This window comes from Dasypus novemcinctus, chromosome 18 (genome assembly GCF_030445035.2).
Source record: "Dasypus novemcinctus isolate mDasNov1 chromosome 18, mDasNov1.1.hap2, whole genome shotgun sequence".
Taxonomy (NCBI): Eukaryota; Metazoa; Chordata; class Mammalia; order Cingulata; family Dasypodidae; genus Dasypus; species Dasypus novemcinctus.
In genome coordinates, this window is record NC_080690.1 from 59687635 (window position 1) to 59711324 (window position 23690).

The window sequence follows — 23690 nt, forward strand, 5'->3', positions numbered from 1 at the left end:
CAATGCAAAAGCCCTGGGGTGGGAGAGTCTCTGATATTTTTCTGGAAAAGCAAGGAGGGTGGAGCCCAGTGAGTGAGGCTATAGAAAAGAATGTCAGCGTTTACTTTTTTTTTTTGGTATTTTTCAATTTTTCACCAATTACTGAAAAAAAATACCAATTTTATTGATACACATTAATAAAACACAATTCATCCAAAATGCACAGACAACGGGTATTTGGTATAATCACACAGTTGTGCACTCATCACTTCAGTCATTACTAGAGCATTTTCATTATTTCAGTAATAATAAACAAAAAAAAACCAGACAAACAAACAAGAAAATTCTTCACCTCTCAATCTCTCTGTTTCCCCTACTGTACATAGCTGCTATGTCTGGCTTTCTTGCACATTTATTTATTAAGCAGGTTTATTGACATATATAAAAAACTTTTAAAAAATGGGGAGTGGGTGTAGCTCAGCGGTTGAGCGCCTGATTTCCATATCCAGGTCCAGGGTTCAATCTCCCTTACCTCTTTTTTAAAAAAAGGATTAAGATGAAATGGGTTCTTGGTCCTTGGATTAGGTTACAGGCTCAGGCGGACCGAAGTTCAAAACTCATCAACTACTTCCTGTGATCCTGAGCCAGCTAATTCGCCCCTCTATGCCTGTTTCTTATGCTGTAAAATGGGCATTAATCACACAATAGGGTCGCTGTGTCAGCGATACGACTCAAGTAAAGCACTTAGCCCAGCGCCTGGAACATCGTAAGTGCCACTATTACCTAGCATTGCCTTCTACACCTAACTCCTTTTAGGGGTAGATGGGGATGGGTGTTATAAGAAACAAGTCATCTCGCCTTTAAGAGCTAAGTTGGGCCCCGCCAGCCTTCCCGCAAGCTTTCCGAATTTTCCAATCACAGCTTAGCGTTTTCCGCCCGAAGGCCTCCGATTGGGCAATCTTCACCAATCAGAGGCCGGAGCGGGCGCTGCCTGGCTCCCAGCTCCGCCCTTTGCGTGAGCCCTACCCCCTGCCCGGTCAGCCCCGTTGCCATGGGGACTGGTGGGCGGCGAGGGGGGAAAACCCCGGATGTTCGTTGGGGATTCAACATGGCGGCGGCAGTGGCCTCGGTGGCGGCGGCGCGAGAGAGCTGAGGGCGGCACGAGGATTCGGAGTTCCAGGCCAAGCAGCTAGGCCGCGAGCGACTGCAGTGCCGAGCCGGTAGGCTAAGCAGTCCGGCCAGGGGATCGGCGTGGGGTGGGCGCTGGCGGTGGCAGGACGATTTTGAGAGTAGGGGGCGGGGCCGCCGGTGTCAAAGTTCACTCTAGGAGGGAAGGGTCGCGTCGCAGGGGCTGGGGGTCAACGCTGAAGGGAGGGAGGCGCAGGAGAGGTCGGAGGTCAAACTCTTGAAAAGGGGGCGTGGTGAAGGGGGAGACAAAGTGCGAAATTTGAAGTGGGGGCTCCTTCGAAAGGGTCGGGGAGAGTCTCCAAAAAGGTGGGGGGGGGTCAAAGTTAATGATTTGAGGGGAGGATGCGCCTGCGAGGACCAGAGCTCAGACCTATGGCGGTGGCTGGTTGGAGGTTTACTGTCGCAACCAGCGGAGCAGATGAATGAGTTTTAGGTTGGGGCGCATCTGTGGGATCAAAAATGGGGCGTGACCAGAGGAGGCTTAGATCAGAATCGGAGGCCCGACCTCTGTTCCTGAGGGTCAGAAGTTAAAACGCAGGGGAGACTTATTGCTAGAGTGGAGAGGTGAGGACATTCAGGGGAGAAATCAAAGGGGCTTCCTGGTGGTGAGAAGGGGACCCCCCCCCCAATGATGATAATAGCAAACACTCATAAAGCACTGACTGTGTGCCAGGCCCTTTTCTAAATGCTTTACATATATTAACTCATTTAATTTTCACCACAACGCCATGAGTATCCCCATTTTAGGATGAGGAAACTGAGGCCCAGAGAGGTTAAGTGATTTGTCAAGGATTGCCTAATAAAAAAAAAATGGTGGAGCTGGGATTCGAATTCTGGCCTCAGAGTCCTTCTGTGCTTGACTGCCTTTCAGATAATCATAATGTTGCTTTAATGTTTAACGAGGACTTAGTGTCTTGTGTGTCTGGTCTTATTTCATCTCTACCACAATCTTATGAAGTATGTACTAGAGATGAACCCATTTTATAAATGGAGACAGTGAGGCCCAGTGCTTTTGCTAAGTGCGGAGGCAAAGTCAACCCTGGGTCTGAATGACTCCAAAGCGCCTGCCCGGTCGCCACCTCCTCTAGATGGCCTCTAGGTCTATTCCTGGAAGCAGAGGGCTGGGCAAGGCCGGGCCACTCCCTGGGCAGGAACGGATTGTCTGTTTGGCCTCTGTGGAAGGGTGTAATCTGGGAGGAAGGTTCCCATGGGCCTGTGGAGGGGGTGGGGTGTGTTTGTGGGTGGCCCAGGGTAGGGTGGATGGTCGGAGTGCGCCTGCTGGGTTTCCGGCTGGGGAGGATGTCCCTGGCTGGTGCCCTGTGCAAAGTCGGGTGTTCTCTGTTCTTAAAACCCCAAACTTTCATCGTGGCCCTCAGTCATTCCCACCTGATTTCCTCCCTCTCTCTGCATAGCTCCCGCCATCCAGCCACACCAGCCTCTTTGCTTTTCTTCAACGGAGGCTTCTGCCTCCCTCCAGGTCTCTGACCTTCCTATTTCCTCTGCCTGGAATCTCCCCACCCCCCCCCCCTCACCCCCTCTCAGCCATTCCTTCACTGCTAACCCTGACCACCCTTGCTCCCACAGCTCTCAGGCACTCTTACCTCGTTATCTCTTCTTCCCAGCCCTTCACTCTGCTCGTACTTGGTTTGTTAGATCAGATGTTTGTATCTCCCTCTCTGGAATGTGGGCTACACGAGGAAGGGCAGGGAAGTTTCCCATCCTGTTCCTGCCTAGAATGTCCACCTGGCACCCAGAGGATGCTCTTTCTATGGTGGTTGAATGTTGGGCCCTGCGGACAAGGCACAGTAGTCCATGGCCTCAGAGGGCCTGCAGGGTCCCCTGGAGGGGCACTCTGGCACCAGGCCTCCAGCTGACCATGTGTGACTCCATCCTTATAAACAGTGACGTGACACGTTCAGAGAGCCAGGAGAATGCCCTTGCCTGACCTGGGCTGGGTTGGTGCCCCGGGAAAAGCCTCTGGGGATGCTCTGAAAAATGAGGAGGAGGGATGGGAATGGGGGCACCAGGCAGAAGGAGCAGGGTGTGAGTGGCAGTCAGGAAACAGGTGCAGAGTTGGGGGCCTGTAGTAGCATGGAGTCTGTGCAGGGTCAGGGCAAGAACCCCAGTGTGCTCAGCCTGGGCAGGGGGCCGGGGGCAGGGGTGGGATGAGAAGCTTCCCCATGGGTTCTAGAGCAGTACTGGGGCGTGGCTCAGCAGCAGATGCTGGGGTGAGGATGCCTCCCTCCATTACAGGCTCTGTGACTGGGCAAGTTGCATAATTTTTTTTGTGCCTCGATCTCCATCTCTGCAAAATGGGGAAATGATAGTGGGTTCTTCACCAAATTGGTGTGAGGGTGCAGAGTATTGATCCATTTAAGGCATTTGGCCCAAGACCTGGTATGCAATAGGTGCTCTGCAAGCATTAGCTTTTATGTGGCGGCCACTGCTGCTACTGATACCTAGAAAGCAGATTTAATTCCCTATTTCTCTGTCTGTCTCTCTGGTTTGGGGAGATGGAATCTTTATGCCTTTTCCCTAATGCCGTACCTGTGCCTTTCATCTGGAAGGTGAACAGGAAGGGCCAGAAGCTAGGGTTGGAGAGATGCCTAAGTCTGGGTAACAGTACTGGGCAAGTGGGTGGGTTGGGTCTCCTTGGCAAATGAGTCTTGTCTCAGGAGTGGGGAGCCATCTCAGTCGGGACTGCTTTAGGTATACATGATTTTAAAAAAGCAACTTAAACTGGCTCAAGCCAGAAGGGGCACTGATGGGCTCATGTAACTGAGCCATGAAGGGTGGTGGCTTCAGGTGGAGCTGGATCCAGACACCAGAAGCTGTTGTCAGAGTCTGCCTGACTGTCCCTGGGCTCTGCATCCCTCCGGTCAGCTCTCGCCAGGAGTTCAGCTAACCTAGTACTCCTTTTCTGGTAGCCTCAGAAGTCCCTTGGACTGACTGACTGCACTTGTCACTGTTTGGAAGTCAGGGATGAAACACCCCGATTGGCCAAGCTAGTCACTTGCCCAGCTGAGCCGTGTGATCCTAGAGTGGGGAGGGGTAGTTTCCAGATGGGTCTGGGGACCACTGGACAAAGGGAAAGGGCCACCCAATTTGGAGAAAGCCTCAGATGGTGGAGACCCTCTCTTGCCACCTGCCCCCTGGCTTTCTCTGGCAACAGCCCCACCTCCACTTGGCTCTAGCAGGGTCAGCGAGCGGGCAGGCTACCAGGCGGCCTGGGGAGGCTGACCCACCTTGCGGGGCCAGCGTGCTCCGTGGCCCCGGGCAGATGAAGAGAGATATATGGCTTTGGCATTGGAGACCAGGTTCGGGTGTCTGCCCTGTCACTTAACAGTCATGGGACCTGGGGCAAAATAATTTCTTATTTGACAGTTTTGTTCCTTATGATACATTTTAGGCTAGTGGAAAAGTAGACTTTTCAGCATAACACCCACATATCTGACGTCCATCTTGGGACTGAACACCCTATGAAGCTTCTCCCTACTTCTTTCCCCTCCCTCCCTTCCAGTGGTAGCCAGTGCCCTGGACTTGGGGTTTTCATACTCGAACCCCCCTTGACTGTATCCATAAACCGTGGAGCAGCCGGGCTCAGCCCTGGCCACGTGCTGGGATCACAGTCACCACTGCGCAGGCCTCATCCGTGGAGATCCTGCTTCGCTTGGTCTGGGGTGGGGCCCAGGCCTTCGTCCTTCGGAAGCTGTTGATTCTAACGGCCAGCCGGAGCGGCCCTCCCCCGAGTTAGTTTGTGCGAGTGGTATTTGATAAGCATGTCCTTCTGGACCTGACTTTTTGCTCAAAAGTAGAGCCTGGCTAGTTCTCCATGTGGACATGTGAAGGTCTGGGATAAGCCATTAGTCCCCCCGCCCGCCTTTAGTGTTTCTTTTTGTGATTGGATCTCTCAGGAGTTCTCGGTTCTCCTTTTGGTGGTGTTTCTTTCGGTGGTTGCGGTTGGGGCTGTAACAGGCAGCTGCGATGAATGTTCTAGGATATGTTTCCTTGTGTCCTGTGGCCGGTTCTCACTGGGGCACACATCTAGCGGTGGCTATACCTTCCAACTTTGCTACCTGTTGTCAGTGCTTGTACCAATGTAGTGCTGGGTGGGGGGGAAGCAATCTTTGCCCCCCCCCCCCCCCCCGTCCTGCTTTGGGCAAGTTTGTGGCCCTCGTTGAAATAGTTTTCTCAGCTATGAGCTGGTGGGTCTTATCAACTCCCCAGGCTGGTTGGGAACAGTTGGGGAGATGGTTCCTGGGACAGGCTTAGGGCGGGGTCTGGCACCTACCAAGCCCTGGCACTAGGAGAAGGAGGCAGGCTGGGGAGACCTTTGACCTTTGTCCTCTGGGATGTCCAAAAGAGGGACTACAGCTTTGTCCCACTTCCCATGGGGAACAGCTCCCAGGACTGAGAGTTCTGGAAAAAAAAAACCTGGACTGATTTGAAATTTCTCGGCAAGGAGGCAAGAAGGAAGGAGGTTACACTTGGAAGAGGATGGCAAAGCCTTGTTACACTCTTTTAATGTGCTTAACTGTTGGTCCAGGGGTGAGCACTGCAGCCCTGGCCCTGCCTTTGTGGAATACAATACAATGAGGGAAACACCCGCCCCCAGAGAGTGACAGCCCAGTGACCTAGGTGTTGTGATAGTGGAAGCACAGGCAGAGGGGTCAGAGCTGAGAAAGGAGAGATACAGGCAGGGGCCGGGCCGGGGTGCAGGAGGCCTGGGTGGTTATGGGGGCACCTGCCTCAGCCTGGGGGACAGGGAGGGTTTTCTGGAGAAAGGGGCACCTGCCGGGGAGAAGGAGCGAGCCAGGCTGAGAAAGGAGGTGGAAAGAACGTAACACGTAGCTGGTACGGAGAGGGACGTTGAAGGAGCATCCGAGAGGCCCACATGTGGCTGAGTAGGGCATGAGGTTAGAGAGGTGGGGGAGGATGTGACAGGGATGGCAGGGGCTGCTAGGCCTGGACCAGGCGTGTGGCTTTCATTCTGTATGTAATGGGAAGTCACTGGAAGGTTTCGAGCAACATCTGGTTTCCCTTTTGTAAAGATTGCTGAGGCTGCTGAGGGAGGCCTGGGAAGGAGACGGTGGGTAGGAGGAAGGTGATGCCAGCTAGGCTGTGGGGCTTCACCCATGCTAGCTCATTTAGTCTTCAGTACAACCTAGCAGGTTGGTACTGTTGCCATCTCATTCTATAGATAAGAAAACAACCCCAGAGATATACACGACTTGCCTAAGATCATAGCAGGCAAGTGGTGGAGGCAGGATTTGAACCCCAGGCATCAGGGTTCCAGCGTCCTTGCTCGCCGTGACTGTCCTCCAGTGTTTTGGAAAGGACAGGACAGGGAGGCTTTCTGCCCAGGCTCTTCTTCAGATGGAGGCTCCTTGGGGCCTCCTTGACCTAGTTGGTTTCTGGGTACTGGCTCCTCCCTCCCTTAGGGCCCCCCACCCCCAGACTCTTCTTCCCTTTCTTGTCCACAGCCTAACCCACCCCCGTCCTGCTGGTTCACAATGAGCCAGACTTCCTGGCCAGACACCGGTCAGGGGTGTCCCCAGCAGCTGTTTCTCCCATCACCCGAGCTGAGTGGCCACAGATGCTGCCAGCAGGAAGCAGTCACCTTCCAAGTCCCGGCCAGGAAAATGGGACCCTTCCCGCCCTAGCTGCCCATCCCCTGCTGGGGCTTATTGTCTGCCAGAGCCTTGGCCCACAGGAAGATGGGGTGGGAAGGGGGGGAGGGAGGGTCAGAGGGGAGCTCTCTCAGCTCCCAGGGGAGCCAGCTGTGGCAGATGCGACAGAAGCCACCACTCACTGCAGCCCGTCCCCTGGGCCCTCTGGTCCTGCCTTGCCCTTCCCCAGGACGTGAGGCGCTCTGCTGCCGTTCCCTGTCAGGGCGGCCCAGTGACACAGGGCCCTCAGCCTGGCCCCACTACGCTCCTGTCAAGGGTGGGTAATGGTAGCTACCTCTTGTGGCTGTTGGGAAGATTCGATGAGGTCCTGCAGGTAACGGGCTGAGCACGTTGCTGGCCCGGGGAAGCTCTTGGACAGTGCTAAACTTAATGATTTCAATCATTTCAACCTTCTCCAGGCCACAGCCTCCTCTTCACCTACTTCCAGCTGTAGTGATGCCTTCACAGCCTCAGCTTCTGCCATAGCTGCGACTCCGCTGTACCAGGGACAGGCTCTTTACAAGCAGCCTCAGTGGTCCTTCCCAGACGCCCCGAGGAAGAGGCGTTATTTTATTAACCTCATTTTTCTTTTACTGCATTTTAATCTAAAGGAGGCACTTTTTTTTCTGTATTACCTATTCCCCTAAATCGGAATGGAAAAAATGCACACGGCACAAAAGAGGATATAGTGACAAGGAAATCTCTTTCACATGCCAGCTGTCGGCCCCCCCTTCCCAGGGACAGCCTTTGTTCTCAATTTCTCTTATTTCTTTCTTGAGATGTTTGTTCATTTACAAACTGTACATGTTCTCCCCTAGTGTTTCAAACGGGAGGAGACTCACATGATTTCTGTTGTGCCCTTGCATTTTTACTTTTTAGTTTCCTGTCACTACATAAAGGGCTTCCTCACACCTTTTTTGTGTGTGGCTGGGTGCCACACTGTTTTCCTCCCTCCTCTGCTGATGGGGCACCGAAGCCATCCCAGCTGCTCCCTCTAGGCAGGGCCACACACACCTGTGAGTGTAACTGTGGGGAAATCTCTGGAAGTGGGGTTGTGGGTTTGAGGCTGAGCCCCGTTACTTTTGCCAGAAGTGTTCCATCTTTCCAGAGCAGGTGTGCCAGTTTTCGCTCCCACCCCCGGTGTCTGATGACACCAGGTTCCCCACCACCCTCGCCAGTATGGACGCTTTGATCCTTGCTGGCAGATTGATGACAAATGGTCCTCGTCGTGGTTCTGGTTTTAATACGAGTAAAGCGGAGCATCTTTGTGTTTGTTGTGAGCTGTCTGGGCATCCTTTTCTGGGAGATGTCTGTGCATGGTACTTTTACTTTCCCTGAAAAGGGGAAACTGAGGCATAGGCTTAAAAAACCACAGCAAGTAAGTGGCAGATCAGGGACTTGAGCCCAGGTCTACCTGACTCCAGTGTGGTGCTTTAAACCTATCTGACACAGCAGAGGCCAAGGGTACAGACTCTGGGACCAGATGGCTCGGCTTGCAAGCCCAGCTTTGCACTTACCTGCCTTGTGACCTCAGGCAAGTCACTTCCCCTCACTGTGCCTCCATAATGATGGTACTGCCTCATTGGGTGGTTTTGGAGATATAAGTGCATGTCCAGCAGGGAAAATACAGAGTAACTGCTCAAAGACTGTTAGCTGGTAGTGTTAGCTTATGCTTTTAAGAATAACAGACCTCATCCTGAGCGTGTTCTGTGACTGACTTAGTGAATCCTCCCAGTAACCCCAAGACACAGATGTTATTGTGCCCCTTTGGGAGCCTTGCCCAAGCTATCGAGTAAGCAGAGCTGGGATTTGGCTGTGGTGGGGCAGGCGCCGTTATCTGGGGCGCAATCCCCCCATAGAAAGCCCCCCTCCCCCCCCCCCCCCCGCCCTCTCTGCTTTCATCCTGGGTGCCCAGCCTGGCTCCAGAAACTTCTGATAAAGCGGCCTTGTGCGCAGTTTCGGCTTGCTTCCCTAGGCCAGTTTCAGCCACTCCCACATTAGGGGAAGCACCTACCATCCTGGGCCCCTCCCCGTCCCCCTCCTCCCACCCCCCTCCTTTCCCCTCCTGCCCTCCCGGGGCTGGGAATGGGAGAAAGTAGGACACTGCTGGCTGCTTTGTACCTGAAGAGCCCGGCTCCTCCTCCACAGAGCCCACCCCCCCAGGTGGGGCTCCCGCAGGCAGCCCTTGCCCCTCTCCCCAGGGACCCCTGCACCCTAGGTCTCCAAAGCCCCTGCTTTCCTCTCCTCAGATTGTTCATAGCAGCCTGGCCCCAAGTGATTTGACTCTGAAACACTATATTTATGTACATTTATATTTCCATTGCTTTTAATAGTTGCAACGGATGATATGCCTACAGAACATTGCATGAAACACATATGTCAATTTAACAAATAATTATAAGGTGAACGAACTCCTCACTCCCATCTAAGTGAAGCTCGAGGGCATGACACCCTATAACCCCCACCTCCTCCCTCAGTCTCAGCCCCTGTGGTGGCTGCTCTCCTGACTTTGGTGTGGTCACCATGTCCTTGCTTTTCCTGTCTGTTTTTACCACCTAAGTGTGCATCCCTGAATTAGGTAGTGTCATTTTCCCTGCTTTTGAACTTGACATAGATGGAATCCTATAGTATGTACTTGCCAGTGTCTAGCTTCTTTCAGTCTTCATCCATGAGGTTGTGTGCATTTGTAGTTCATTCCTCCTCACTGCTGTCGAGTGTCCATTGTGCAAATAAATGAGCACGCACTTCTCCCTCCCCCGCTGTCTGGGCGAGTGCTCTCTTTGCATACTTCTTCCTGGGCACGTGCACCAGTACAGCCCCGTGGGCCTCAGGGTCAGGTGTTGGTCCCATTGGCAGACGCATGTGGGTGAAAATTTTGTTGCGTCATCACCAACATGGGGTCCTGGCAAACTTTTTAATTGATCTTGGGAACTTTCTTTTTTAAATTCCTTTCTACTGCAGAAGTAACGTGTTCATTATGGTTGAGATTAGTCCCAACTGCTATTTTCTCCTGTCCATTCCAGCTCTTACCCCTTCTACAACTGTGTGTTGAGAGCTTATTCATCTCGGGGCCAGGGGACCCAGAGGGAGCACAAATGACAGGCAGCCTTGCCCAGCTCACAGTCTGGGGCTGGGAACACAGACCTTGACCAAAGAGTGACACAGAGACAGGTAGAATAAAACCAGACGTCGAGTCCCAGCAAACCTGGCTCCTTCTGGTGCTGCCATCCATCCTGACTCTTTTCTTGCTCTCTTACTCCACATCCAGTGTCAAGAAATCTTGGTCTTGACCTTCAGACTATAACCTAGATTCTTCTACTTCATACTTCGCAGTTCAAAGCACCCTCACTTCCTGCCTGGACCACGTGGCAGCCTCTTCACTCCCTGCTCCCACCCCTGTCCCCTACCCCCAGTCTGTCCCCCCACACGGCCGTCAGCCAGAGGGAGCCTGTGAACACCTCAGGTTGATCAGCACCCCCACCCCTACCCCCGAGTCTCTTTTGACCCATTATTGCTACCTTACGTACATTATGATTTGTGGGCCTGTTGTTCATTATCTCTTCCCCCACTCCATAACTTAAGGAAGGGGCAGGGGGCCTAGCTGTGTCCCTGGCCCTAGCCTCAGGGCTTGGCCTGTCAGAGTTGCTCCAGCAACGCTGCTTGACTGGCTGGCTGAGCTGGCATAAGCGGTGGGTGTTGCCAGCAGAGCACATAATGGGGGATCCGCCCTGGGCAGGGAGGCCTGGTAGGCTTTCTGAGGAGGAAATGCCACTTGAAGGAGGAAGAGGAGTCAACTAAGGGAGGAGAGGGAGGGGGCTCTTGAGGCCGAGGGGGCTGCTGTGCAGAAGTCCCCAGGCCAGACAGTGCAAGGGGCTGTCGAGGAAGGCTAAAGGTCAGTTCTCTGGGGTTGCCTGGATTCAAATCTTGACACTCCTTGGGTCTTTCTGTGTCTCAGTTTTTTCCTTTCTAGACTGGGCTCCTTTGGGCATTCTAGGGCGACCCTGAATTCTACTTGTAATTCCGGTGCCTGACATAAATATAAATGTGACCATTTTATTTTTATCCACCTTTGTGGCGTGCCTGACCTGTGCATGCCATGCTGCATGCTGGCTCCAAGGAGCAGAGGAGCTAAACAGACCCGCTGGCTACCCATTTGTTTGGACCTGGTCTCTCTGCCTTAGCCTTGGGGGCACTCCTGCTTGGGGGCAGGAAGCAGCCTGAAATGACCTTAGACCTGAGGAATCCTTATTCTTGACCCTCATTAGCCTGATTAATAGGGAAAATTAATTGAGGGCTTTTCAAGGGCCAGGCCTCATGTCAGACTCAGCACTCCCACACTTCTGCCCAATCCTTCCTGGAACCCCAGAAGTTGGCTGCAACTGTTTCACCCATTTCACAGACGGTGACGGTGAGGGCGATGCCTGTGCTGTGTCCTTGGCCCAGCCTGCCAGCTAGTGCCCAGCAGATCTGTGGGGGCCCTTTGCGTGGATTGGCACTTCCCTGCTGCCTCATCTCGGGAAGCAGCTTTTCATACTCTTCATGTTCCTGGGACAGCTAGGGCTTCTCTGGTGAACTGCCGATTTTTGCCGTTTTGTCACTTGTCCATCTTGCTGTTGGGCTTTCGCCTTTTTCTTTTTTATTTCTTTGGGTTTTTCCTCGATTCTGAAGCACTTATTTCTAATATGTGTAGCACATACCCTCCCCCAGTCTGTGGCTTGTCTTTTTCACTTTCTTTGTTATGTCTTTTGATGAACAGAGATGCTTAATTTTAATGACAGATTTGTCAGTCATTTCATATGTAGTTTCATAGTTTCGCTTTATTCCTTCTGGAATTGTGTGTATGTGCATATGTGTGCGGTGTGAGTTAGGGGCCCATTTTCATATTTTCTGCATGGATAGCCAGTCATCCAAGCACCACTTTACTAAAGACAGGCTGACTTTTCTCCAGTGTTACCTTTGTCATAAAACCCATCTAAGTAGTCTGCTTTGGGGCGTGCTTTTCTTTTCTGTTGCTCTATTTGTCTGCTATCCCTGTATCAGTAAAACCTCACTGTCCTAAGTCCTGATGGCTCTAGTTTATAATAAGTCTTGTTCCTAGGTGGAGCAAGCCCACTTTCTTGTCTTGGCTGTTCTTGGGTTTGTGCAATTCCATTTGTTTCAGACAAGCATTTGTCAGTATATACATGTTTATGTAGTTGCAAATGCATATATACGTGACATTGTGACTCCGTTTGTCATCTTAACTGTCTCTCAAAATGATGTCAGACTTTTCCAGCAGAGGTCTTGCCACCTCTTGTTGGGTTTCCTCTGAGGCACTTCGTGACATGGCAGGGGAAGTCCAAGTCCGAGCCCTCTGCTCCCACCAGGTGTCTCGCCTCCTAGGTTTGGCCTTGGTGGATGAGGTCTCACAGAGGTGGCGGGAGCCCAACCCCCCATTCTCTCCTTCCCCCCTGGCACTGCCCCTGGGCCCTGGCAGAGGGTGGGCAGGGCGCCCAGAGAGGAGCTTGTAATTTTCTGAACAATTTCAAGGGCTAATTAAAGGTTTTCCTTGACTAATCAGCTTACAGTTTAATTATCAGGGAGCATGAAGCAGCTCTGGTGGGGTCTCCCCACAGCGTGACGGGAAGAGCCAGGGCTCAGCCCTGCCCGTTGGGGGTGGGAGGATCTAGGGATACCCTGGCACCCTCCAGTGGGTCGGTCAGTGGGGTTTCCATCCATACGAGGGCATATGGGTAGAGTGCAGGTGCAGTTAAGATTAGAATGGGTCCATCCCCTGCTTAAAACCTTCCATGGCTCCCCCGGCCTGGCCAGGCCGCATCCCCTCCTCCGCCTCTGACAGCATCCCGCCCCCTCTTCCCCTAGCCTGCTCCCTTCCTTAGTGCCCTCACTTTCATTTATTCTTTGGGTATTGACCCTTGGGCCTCTGAAAGGTCACTGCATCTGGGGATCCTTCTCAGGGTGCCCCCAGGCGCCTCAGAGCCTGCGACAAGCACCCCGCCTCTCTCTCACTCACGCTTGTGTTAACTGGTTCACTGGCTCGCCCCAGCAACACTTACGAGAGTGTTTCGTGGTGGCTGCCTGGGCTCCAGCCGTTGAGTTGGGGGAGGGCAGGGGGCCGCAAGAGGAGCTGGGGTATAGGGCTGGAGCTCCGAGACGGCTGGGAGTGGGTATTGAGGCAGAGTTTGGGACCCACTAACTGAGTGCTGGCTGAGGCCTTGCCAGGAAGGGGCTGGCTGGACCCTGGAGGGGTTGGGAGCGTTTGTGGGGGGAGGGGAGCCGGAGCTGGCTGTGCCAGGCCTCGCTTCATTCCTCACATTCCTCAGCAGGCCCCGTGTTGGGGGGGCATGGAGGGGCAGGCAGAAGGGGGCCTGCTGGGTGCTGACACCCCCACCCCCACTGTGTGGCCTCCTTACCGCCTGCCCGCCAAGCTGTTCTCCCTTCTCTTCCCCTCCCCTAGCTTCCTCAGGCTTCCTTTACCTCCTTCCCTTCCCCCACTCCCGCTCCTCTCCTCCTCCCTGGCTGCACCCTAGAATCTCCCCACCCGGGCAGGAATCGCTGCCCAGGCCCAAGCCCAGACCACCTAAGTCAGAATCTCTGGCTATGGGGCCTGGGTGTTGGGATTTTTTTAAAGCTCCTCTGGTGTCTCTAATGGGATTCTGAGCTGGAATGAGAACTACTGGCCTGCAGGAATGATAGCAAACATGTATTGCACTTTTACAAGGTTCTAGGTCCCTTTTTAAACTTCTGACATATAGTGATAAGTCGTGTCATCCCTGCAGCCACACTGTAGAGGATACAGCTGTTATCCCCGTTATAGACTGGGGAACTGAGGCCTGGACAAGCTTGGCCCATGACTTCAGCGCCTGGAGTGCACCTTCCAGGCCTGTCTGGGTGGCTGTCCCTCTGTCTCTCCCTCTCTCTCCATTTCTCCTCTCTGTCTCTTCCTCTCCCTGTTTCTCTGCCTCTTGTCCTTCTCTCCAGCTCCTTCCCGCCTCACTGTCTGCTGCATGGCCTGCTGTTCCTGGCCCTGGAGTGGGGGGTGAAGACAGGCAGCAGGGAAGGGCCCGCATCCAGCCGACAGTCAGGGTGTCTCTGCCACCACACAGGAAGGACCGTCTAGGCCGGCAGACCCTGACACACCCTCATTCCAGACAGCCCTGTGGACCCCAAATCCTGGCATTGTCATCGTTGCCAGTTACCATTTCAAGCTCCTTTGGAACTGGCTGGCCAGTAGTTTAATCTCAGCAAAGGTTTGTGCTAAGATGTGAATATTGCATTGCAAGAGCCTTCATTATTTTCGGCAGGTGAGAGGAGGGGATAGCCCAGAGCGCCCTATGCGTCTGCACTCACCGAAGCCAAAGGCTCCTGTGCCTCTTCTCTCCAACTTTACCTCCCGGCCCACCTCTCCGGAGGAGTCCAGCTCCCCCGCAGGCCTCTCCCTGGCCCTCTCCCAACTCCACCCTGAGTTTCCTCTGTGACCTCCGGCAAGACTCTTAGCCTCCCTTGCCTCCAGTTTCCAGTCCGGCACCAGAGGAGAATGGTTCTTGCTGCTTCCCAGGGTTGCTGGGAGGATGAAGTGAGTCAGAACGGGGGTGCGATCACTAACATGATTTTTACTGCCACTGTTAGTGCTGTCGCAGTTATTAGAGAGGCAGGATATGTGTTTGGATTTAGTAGTAAAGTTTCATAGTGAGTAATACGTAATTCCTTGCTATTTTAATTAGGTTATATTCCCTTAAAATTGTTTTTAAACCTTTATATTATGGAAATGTTCGGACATACAAGTGTACTGGCTTCAGTAGTTGCCAGTCATGGCAAGGCTTTTTCATTTATATCCCCAGACCCCACCTCCCTGATTATTTTGAAGCAAATCCCAAATATCATATGCTTTCAGTCATAATTATTTCAAGTGTTTCTCCTGTGAAAGATAGAGTTTGAAAAAAATAACCACAATATCATTGTCACAGGAAGGAAAATAATTCCTTAATATCCACTCATTTCCCAGGGTGTCTTATAATCAGGCTCCAGACAAGTTCTACTCCTTGCATTTGATTGATAGACCTCTTAAACCTTCCTTGATCTGTAGGATTTCCCCATCAGCTCTTTCGTGTGATTGCTGTTTGGGTCATTCATCTGTTGAAGCCCCTGGTCATTTGTTTTGTAGAGTTTCCCACAGTCTGCATCTGGCTGATTTATCTTGTGGTGTCATATAACATGTTCCTCTGTCCCCTGTGCATCTCATAAATTGTGAGTTAGGTCCAGAGGCTCAGTCATAGTCTGGTTCAATTTCTTCTGCCAAAACACTTTTATAGGTGGTCTATGTATGAACATCAGGTACCTGTTAAACTTTTTTTTTTTTTTTGTACATTTATTAATTGGAAATATAAACAATTAAAAACTAAAAAAGAAAACACAATAAAAGCATACATTTCTCAAATGTACTGGATACCTATAAATTTTTTTTGAGTCATACAATATGTTGCACAATATATTTGGTTCATAGTAATGCAGTCATGCAGTATTTGTCCTTTTGTGTCTGGCTTGCTTCACTCAACATAATGTCGTCCAGGTTCATCCATGTTGTCATATACTTTACGACTCCATTTCTTCTTACAGCTGCATAATATTCTATTGTGTGAATACACCACAGTTTGTCCATTCATCTCTTGATGGACACCTGAGTTGTTTCCAACTTTTAATCATGAGTAATACTGCTATGCACATCCATGTGCAGAAGTCTGTTTGTGTCACTTCTCTCAGTTCTTCTGGGTATATACCCAATAGTGGTATTACAGGGTCTTGTGGCAAGTCTATATTCAACTTCTTTAGGAACTGCCAAAGAGTCCTCCACAGTGGCTGTACCATTCTCCATTCCCACCAGCAGTGAATAAGCATTCCTACTTCTCCACATCCTCTCCAACACTTGTAGTTCTCTGTCTTTTTAATCGTGACCATTCTGATGGGTGTGAAATGATACCTTGTAGTTTTGATTTGCATTTCCCTGATCATTAGTGATGTTGGGCCTTTCTTCATGTGTTTTTTTGCCATTTGTATTTCTTCTTGGGACAAATGTCTATTCAAGTCCTTTGCTCATTTTTAAATTTCATCGTTTGTCTTTTTATTGTCGAGTTGTAATATCTCTTTTTATATCCTGAATATGAAACCCTTATCGGACATGTGATTTCCAAATATTTTCTCCCATTCAGTTGGTTGCCTTTTCATCCTTTTGACAAAGTCCTGTGCGGTGCAAAAGTGTTTAATTTTGAGGAGGTCCCATTTATCTATGTTTTCTTTTGTTGCACGTGTTTGCTTTGGGTGTAAGGTCCAAGAAACCACCACCAACTACAAGGTCTTGAAGATATTTCCCTACATTTTCTTCTAGTAGTTTTATGGTCCTGGCTTTTATCTTTAGGTCTTTGATCCATTTTGAGCTGATTCTTGTACAAGGAGTGAGAGCCTGTTAACTTTAAAAATAATGAAGAAAAAAAAGGGAGGGGTTTGAAAGAAAATTGCTCAGTGGCTCACACTGTTCTGTGCTCCAGCAGGAATAGGGGCAGGAGGGACCTGGGTTTGAGAACTACCCTGGCCTGGTTGCCACTGCAGCCTAAGAGCCTCGTCTGGTGGCTAAGCTTTAGGGACAGAGCTCCACCCCTGCCCTTGGCCAGCTGTGCTGCCCTGGGTAGATGTCTCTGCCCCTCCACCTGCCTCCTCCTCCACAACATGGTGATGTGTGTTGCTTGGAGGGCTGTGGTGAGACTGCGGTAAAAAGCGCCTGGGGTGTGGTGTGTGCTGGCTCTGGATTCCTCTGCCATGTAGTGTAGCTCTCTTGGACCTCATCTGCTCTGAGCTCCCCTCCAGCCAAGCAGCCTCCCGTGCATCCTGGCCTGTAGCAGACTCTTCCTCAGCCCCCACGTGGCTGGCTCCCTCCCTCTCAGGTCTCTGCTCAGATGCTGTCTCTCCCAGAGGCCTCCCTGCCTCCCCACCATCTGGGAAAGAGCAGCCCTGCGCTTTCTGCCCCTTCCCTGCTTGTTTGGGACTTTTGGGTTTGCAGGTGTGTTGTCTGTCTCCCCCACCAGAATGGCAGAGAGAACAGGGACTCTGTCCTATCCTCAGGGCCTAGAGCAGTGCCTGGCACATACCAACTGCAAATAAGGTGTTGGATGAATGAGTGAATCGAGAGTGCACGTGGTAAAGTGGGTAGACTTTGGACTGAGTCAGATCTGCCCTGGACTCCTGGCTCCAGTTTGCGCTGTGTGAGGCTGAGCTGGCCTGGTCCTGCGCGGAGCCTCCCTTTCCTCTGCCAAATGGAACTTCAGCAGCACCCTCCCCCTGCCTCGTTTCGTGTTAGCGTGGGGCCTGCACTGCACTGAGTGCCTTATAGATGGGGCTGTCCCTGCTGTGGGGACAGGTCTTAAATAGTTCTTTCCACTCAGGGAGCTAAGCTGTAGTGGCCCCAGGGCTCGGGGCCTTGGGCGGGTGCCTCAGGCGGCCAGGAAGGCATCCTAGGGAATGTGATGTGGCCCCAGGGGCCGAGGGCTTGCGTTTCTGTTCTGCAGAAACAGGCCTCCTGGCCCCTAAAAGACCAGTGGGCAAGAGCTGCAGGGGTCCCGGGAGGACTGGGGCTCTCATGACGGGCAGTCACAGCCTTGGGGGGGCAGTGGTGTGTGTGCTAGAGACTGAGGGAGAGCGAGCAGAGGGTCTGTGGACAGAGAAGGAGACAGGGAGATGAAAGTGAGAGAGATTGTTCGCAGGCACCTGGAGAGCACTTCTGGTTGTCAGAGTTGCTAACCCTGATTTTTCCTGCATTGTAGTATAAAATGACATGGGTACAGAAAAGTGGATAAAACCCTTGTGGCAGTTTAATGAATACTTATAAAGTAAATGCCTTTTGTAATTATTTAATGAATAATGATAAAGCCACCACTCAGGTCAAGAAGTAAAACATTACCGGCCCCTAAAAGCCCCTCCTCCCCGTGCTCTTCCTAAGAAATTCATCCCCCTTCTTTTCTTTTTAATTTTAAGTTCTCTTTTGTTTGTTTTTGTTTTTGGTTAATCATGAAAGATTTCCGAAATCCTCAAGAGACCAAGAGAATCAACTAAACCTCCTTGGACCCACACCCAGCTGAGAGAAAGCGTAGTTGAAGCCCCAGGGGCGCCGTCCCCTGTGGGCCCCTCGTTCGCGCCCCGCACAGTGCCCGTCCTGGTGGGCAGGCTTTGAAACCAGGGGCGGGAGTCTTCAGGCCCAGCTGCAGCGCGCTTTCAGTGTTCCGCTCTTGACGTTTCCCTGGGTCGTAGATGCGGCCCCCCTCGGAAGTAGGAAGGCTCCCCACGGGGTCCAAGGCAGGGTCCCAGCTGGCAGCCAGGTGAGAGCAGCCTGCCCTGGGCAGGCTCAGGAGGGGCCGGGGCTCCTCTCGCCCAGCCCTGGTTGCAGCCAGTGCTCCACATGGATGTGGGCATTTTCTGTCCACAGGGACACTGCTGGCTCCCCGGGTCTCCAGGTGGGACTTAGTCATGGGCTCTTGATGCCTGAGCGACCTCCCCGATCCCCTGCAAGGTATAATGGTGGCTCTGGTGCCAGCCTCAGGTCCTTGGGCCACGGAGGGGCCTTCCCTGGCTGAGCGTGAGACCCCCCTGTGGGGATGGATTGGGACCTGGGGCGGGAATGCCCCTTCTCTTCCTCTGCCCCCTCCCTGCTCCCATCTCCCCATTTTCCCTCCAGGCCATTACCTAGTCTTCCCCGGCTTCCAAGGAGAGGCCCTCTGGGATGGAGGCGACCAAACAAAGGTTCTGGATCCAGCTGGCTTGGGTTTGCCACCCAGCTCCGCTACCCACGTGACCTCACCTCCCCAACCTCTGTCCGCCTCAGTTTTCTCATTTGTAAATGGGGTGAGACCAGGGTTAAGTTATTTCGTCCACGTAAAGCACTCAGAAGAGAGCTGGCACATAGAAACTGCGCAGTGTTAACTGTCAATATTATCGTTGTTTATTGCTATTCATTTGTTCATTCATTTTGTAGTTCCCCACTAAGCACCTCCTCCGAGTCAGGTAATACCTGGGACAGGGTGAGGGAGATACATAGCACCAGTGGCAGCCCAGAGTGGCCTTGGGGAAAGCAGAGGCAAGGGTGTCACAGCCGCGATGGGGGAAGCCCAGAGGACTGAGGAAGGCTTCCTGGGGGGTGAGTTGTATGAGCTGAGACCTGAAAGATCAGCAGCAGTATGTGAAAGGGTGTTCCAAGGAGAGGGAGCAGCATGCACAAAGGCTGAGATGTGAGAAAGGCCTGGCATTTGGAAAAGTGTATTACTATTTTTTAATTAACCTTTTTATTTTGGGGTAATTACAGATTCATATGCAGATGTTAGAAAAAAATAGAGCTCCTGTTCCCACCACTCAGTTTCTCAATGGTAACATCTTGCAAAATCACAATGTATCACAGGATAGTAACCCTTATGCCATGGAGATACAGAACATTCCATCCTGAGGATCCCTTCTGAGGCTTCTTTCTAACCACACCCACCTCTCTCCCCATCCCGGTCCTTAACCCTGGCTACCACTCATCTTTACCATTTCTGTAATTTTGTCATGTCAAGAATATTTTATCAATGGAATCACACAGCACATAGCCTGTTGGGATTGGCTTTTCTCACTCAGTGTAATTCTCTGGAGCTTCAGGGGGGCAGTCACATGGATTAATAGTTCATCCCTTGTCAGAGCTGAGTATTATTCCTCGGTATGGAGGCATCAGTTTGTTTCCTCATTCACCTGCTTAAGGAAATCTGGGTTGTTTCCAATTTTTAGCTGTTACATATAAAGCTGCTAGAAACAGTTGTGTACAAGTTTCCATGGGAACACAAGTCTTCATTTCTCCGGGATAAATGCCCCAGAGTAAAGATATGGTAGTTACTTGCTTCAATTTTTAAGAAATTGCCAGACTATGTTGCCGAGTGGCTGTGCCCCTCTTCATTCCCGCAGCAGTGTCTGAGCGAGCCAGTTTCTCCATATCCCCGGCAGCAGCGTCACCGTCTGCGAGGCGTGTGGTGACAGCTCCTTGCATCCCTGATGGCTAATGATGTTGAGCACCTTTTCCTGTGCCTATTTGCGTGTGTGTCCTCTTTGGTGAAATGTGTCTTCATGTCTTTTGCTCATTTCTAATTGGATTTTTTTTAAACTGCTGAGTTTTGAGAGTTCTTTATATATTCTAGATACTAATCCTGTGTCAGATACGTGCTCTGCAAATATTTTCTGCCAGACTGTTGCCTGTCTTTTCATCCTCTTTACATGGACTTTCCCAGAGCGAAAGTTTTTCATTTTGATGAGGTCCACTCTATTAATTTTTTCCTTTAATTCAGGGATCCTTAACCAGGGGTCCACGAACCTGGGGTCCACTGAAAGATTTCAGGGGGTCTGTGAGTTTGAATTGAAAAAAATGAACATACTGTTTTTATTTTCTCTGACCTCTAACTGAAATCTAACATTTCCTTTGCTTACGAATGTATGCAATTAATAAATTTCAGTAGTATTCATTTCATCTGACTGGCAAAGGGGTCCATGAAACAAAAAAGATTAAGAACCCCTGCTTTAGAAACACAGATTCCCGTGCCACTGACAACAGAAGCGGACAAAAAAGATGCAGCAAATAGACACAGAGAACAGACAACCGGGGGGCGGGGGGAGAAGTAAATAAATAAATCTTTTAAAAAAACAAACCCTGCTTTAATGGATTGTATTTTTGGCATCAAGTCTAAGAATTCTGGGCCTAGCCCTAGGTCCCAAAGGTTTCCCCCTCTGTTTTTTCCTAAAAGCTTTATTTTATTTTTTTTTTTAAAGATTTATTTATTTATTTAATTCCCCCCCTCCCCTGGTTGTCTGTTCTTGGTGTCTATTTGCTGCGTCTTGTTTCTTTGTCGCTTCTGTTGTCGTCAGCGGCACGGGAAGTGTGGGCAGCGCCATTCCTGGGCAGGCTGCTCTTTCTTTTCACGCTGGGCGGCTTTCCTCACGGGCGCACTCCTTGCGCGTGGGGCTCCCGCACGCGGGGGACACCCTTGCGTGGCACGGCACTCCTTGCGCGCATCAGCACTGCGCATGGCCAGCTCCACACGGGTCAAGGAGGCCCGGGGTTTGAACCGCGGACCTCCCATGTGGTAGACGGACGCCCTAACCACTGGGCCAAAGTCCGTTTCCCCCTAAAAGCTTTATAGTTTTACATTTTACATTTAAGTCTCTGATCCATTTTGAGTGAGATTTTGTCCAAGGAGTGAGGTTTAGGTTGAGGTTCATTTCTTGGCCTTTGGAATTCCAGGTGCTGCAGCACTCTTTGTTGAAAAGGCCAACCTTCCTCCATTGACTTGCTTAAGCTCCTTTGTCAAAAACCAGTTGCACATATTTGTGTGGGTCTCTTTCTGGGTTTCCTGTCCTGTCCCATTGATCTGTGCCTCTCTTCTACACCGTCTTGATGACTATAGCTATAGGATAGGCCTTAAAATCAGGTATGGCAATTCCTCCTGATTTATTATTCTTTTCCAGATTGGGTTGAGATAGTCTCGGGCCTGGGCTTGGAGTCTGGAGAACTCCTCTGAGGCTCTCCTATGTGGAGGAGGCTCTGTGGTGGACCCAGCTGAGAGCAGCCCTTGACCCTCCCTGGTCCTCAGCCCTGGCGTCTGATCATCAACAAGTGTTGATTTTCCCTGGTTAGGTGTCGCTCAGGGCTGCCCCCCTCTGTCCGTGCCCAGCTGCCCAGGCTGCCATCTTCAGTTGCCTAGACCTTGGCAGTCATCCCCACAGCCAGTCAGGCCCCCTTGAGCCCACCCTCTGTCTTTGCACCCCAGGCCTGCCCTCAGCACCCTCCTCGGTCCGCCTCAGCCATAGGCCTGGCTCCACCACACTGTCTTTCCTTCAGGCCAGTATGTGCCCATACCCTCCAACCAGCCTGCCTTGGCTGCACCTTCACCATCCATGTGTGTGATGCTCTGCCTGATGCCTGCCAGCCCACTTGACTGTAAGCCCCATGGGGCAGACACTGCATCCCCTGCTCTGGAAGGCACCACCTGTGGTGGACATGCCCTGAATTTCTGTTGTTGGAATCCAGCAGTGTGGGAAGGAAGCTGCAAGGGGACTGTGAGAAATGAGACTGTCAGTTCAGTTTCCAAGGTGTCTGACCCGGTGGGAAATGGGTAAGGCTTTGAACAGGCCCTTAGCCGAACAGGAAATTCTGATGGCTTTTATAAATCTGAAAGATGCTCAGCCTCCTCTAAGGAGGAAAATGCACATTAAAACCTTCGGGCCCAGTACGTGCCCATACCCAGGGGAGCAGATGTAGCTCAGTGGTTGAGCACCTGCTTTCCTGTACGAGGTCCTGGGTTCAATCCCTGGTACCTCCAAAAAATAAATGAATAAATTAAAACTGGACTGAGAGGGCCCAGCCCCACCTACCTGATCAGCAGAGGCCAGGAAGTCTGACCACACAGCGTGTTGGTGAGGCCATGGAGAGAAGGGCCCCGGCGCTGCAGAGGGGCTGTGAATCAGGGGGCGGATGCCCGGGCAGGGCAGCTCAGCAGTGAAGAGCCTTGCCAGGCAGTTCCACATCTAGGACTCCATCCCGCAGACACACTGGCACTCCCGCGAGGTGCCCTCTGCACAGGGTTATCCTTCCCGCACCATTTGTCAGAGCACAGGACTGGAAACAGCCCACCTGGCTCGTGAGGCCGGGCTCAGCGCGCCACAGCCCTTCCCCACGGCTGCTGACACTGTCAGGAGCGCTTTGCCTAGACGGAGCGCGGAGTGTTCTCCAATCTACAGGTGTGTGCGGGTGCGCGTGACGCGTGTGTGCGTGTCCACATGTATGTTGATATACACACGTGTGAATATACACTTGAGTATACACACGAATGTTTTGTGTGTATATTGTTTCTGTAAAATCATAGTTTTAAATTAACATATACATTGAAAAGTATACAGAACACAAATGTATGGCATACCCAATTATGAGAAAGTGAAAACCCGCACAGCCAGCCCCCTAGTAGAGAAACAGCCCCGGGAGCCCCGTGCATGCCCCTCGCCCAGAGGCGGCCCTCTCTTGACTTCTGAACAGCCACTTCCTGGCTTTCCCCAGTGCCTTTGCTGCCTCTCTGCATCCCCAGTCAGTGCAGTTGCATTTGCCTTAAACGCAGGCCCAGTGTGTGCTGGGTTTGACTCCTCCATCGTGCAGCATAGGTTGTGCGTGCTCCAGGGAGCGAGTGGATCACAGCTCATCGTCCCCCTCTTGGGGAGTAGCATTTGCCTTGCTTCTAGTTTCTGACCCAGCCCACCTGTGCTGCTGCGAGCCTCCCACACGTCTCCCAGGGCCCACTTGTGGCACCTTTGCAGGGATGGACCTGGGAGGCACTTTCCGCATCCTGGCGGTGTATCTTAACCTCTGCTGGACGCTGCTGGACGTCCCCCCCCAGGGGGCAGGAGAGCCCAGCGAGGTGCAGGAGAGTGGCTGGTGTGCTGCCATGTATCTATCTTTTTGAAGTGCACTTGTGCGTGTGTATGCCCTCGTGTGGCGCAGGCACTCCCAGAAAGGAACAACAAAGAAACTCTAGCAGGAGTGCCTCCAGGACTGGGCAGGGCAGGAGGGGCATCGTGCCCCTCTTCACCCTCTGTGCCTTTTGAGCCCTGTGCCTGTATCACCTGTTTGGTAGAGAGAGGGAAGAAGGACAGGGCCAGATGAAGCCCAAACATGGCAAAAATTAATAATTGAGACGCTGGAGATGGGTTTTATGTGGGTTCATGATTTTATTCTCTGCTTTGGGGTGTGTTTGAAGAGTTTCATAATTAAAACAAAAGGCGTGTCTTGGTGCGAGGAGGCCTTGGACA

The 23690-nt window shown here is 51.8% G+C and overlaps 1 protein-coding gene across 2 annotated transcripts in view; it reads left to right on the forward strand.

The window, feature by feature from the left end:
• The first annotated feature begins 1022 nt into the window (after window positions 1-1022).
• Window positions 1023-23690, forward strand: part of PAK4 (p21 (RAC1) activated kinase 4) — a 43715-nt gene continuing 21047 nt past the window's right edge. The window contains exon 1 of one of the 2 annotated variants that reach the window (XM_058280222.2): window positions 1023-1199. The gene's annotated coding sequence lies outside the window, so the exon portion shown is untranslated. Of the gene's footprint in view, window positions 1200-10632; window positions 10729-23690 lie in introns of those variants that run through there. The other variant, XM_058280223.2, reaches the window with a different exon arrangement.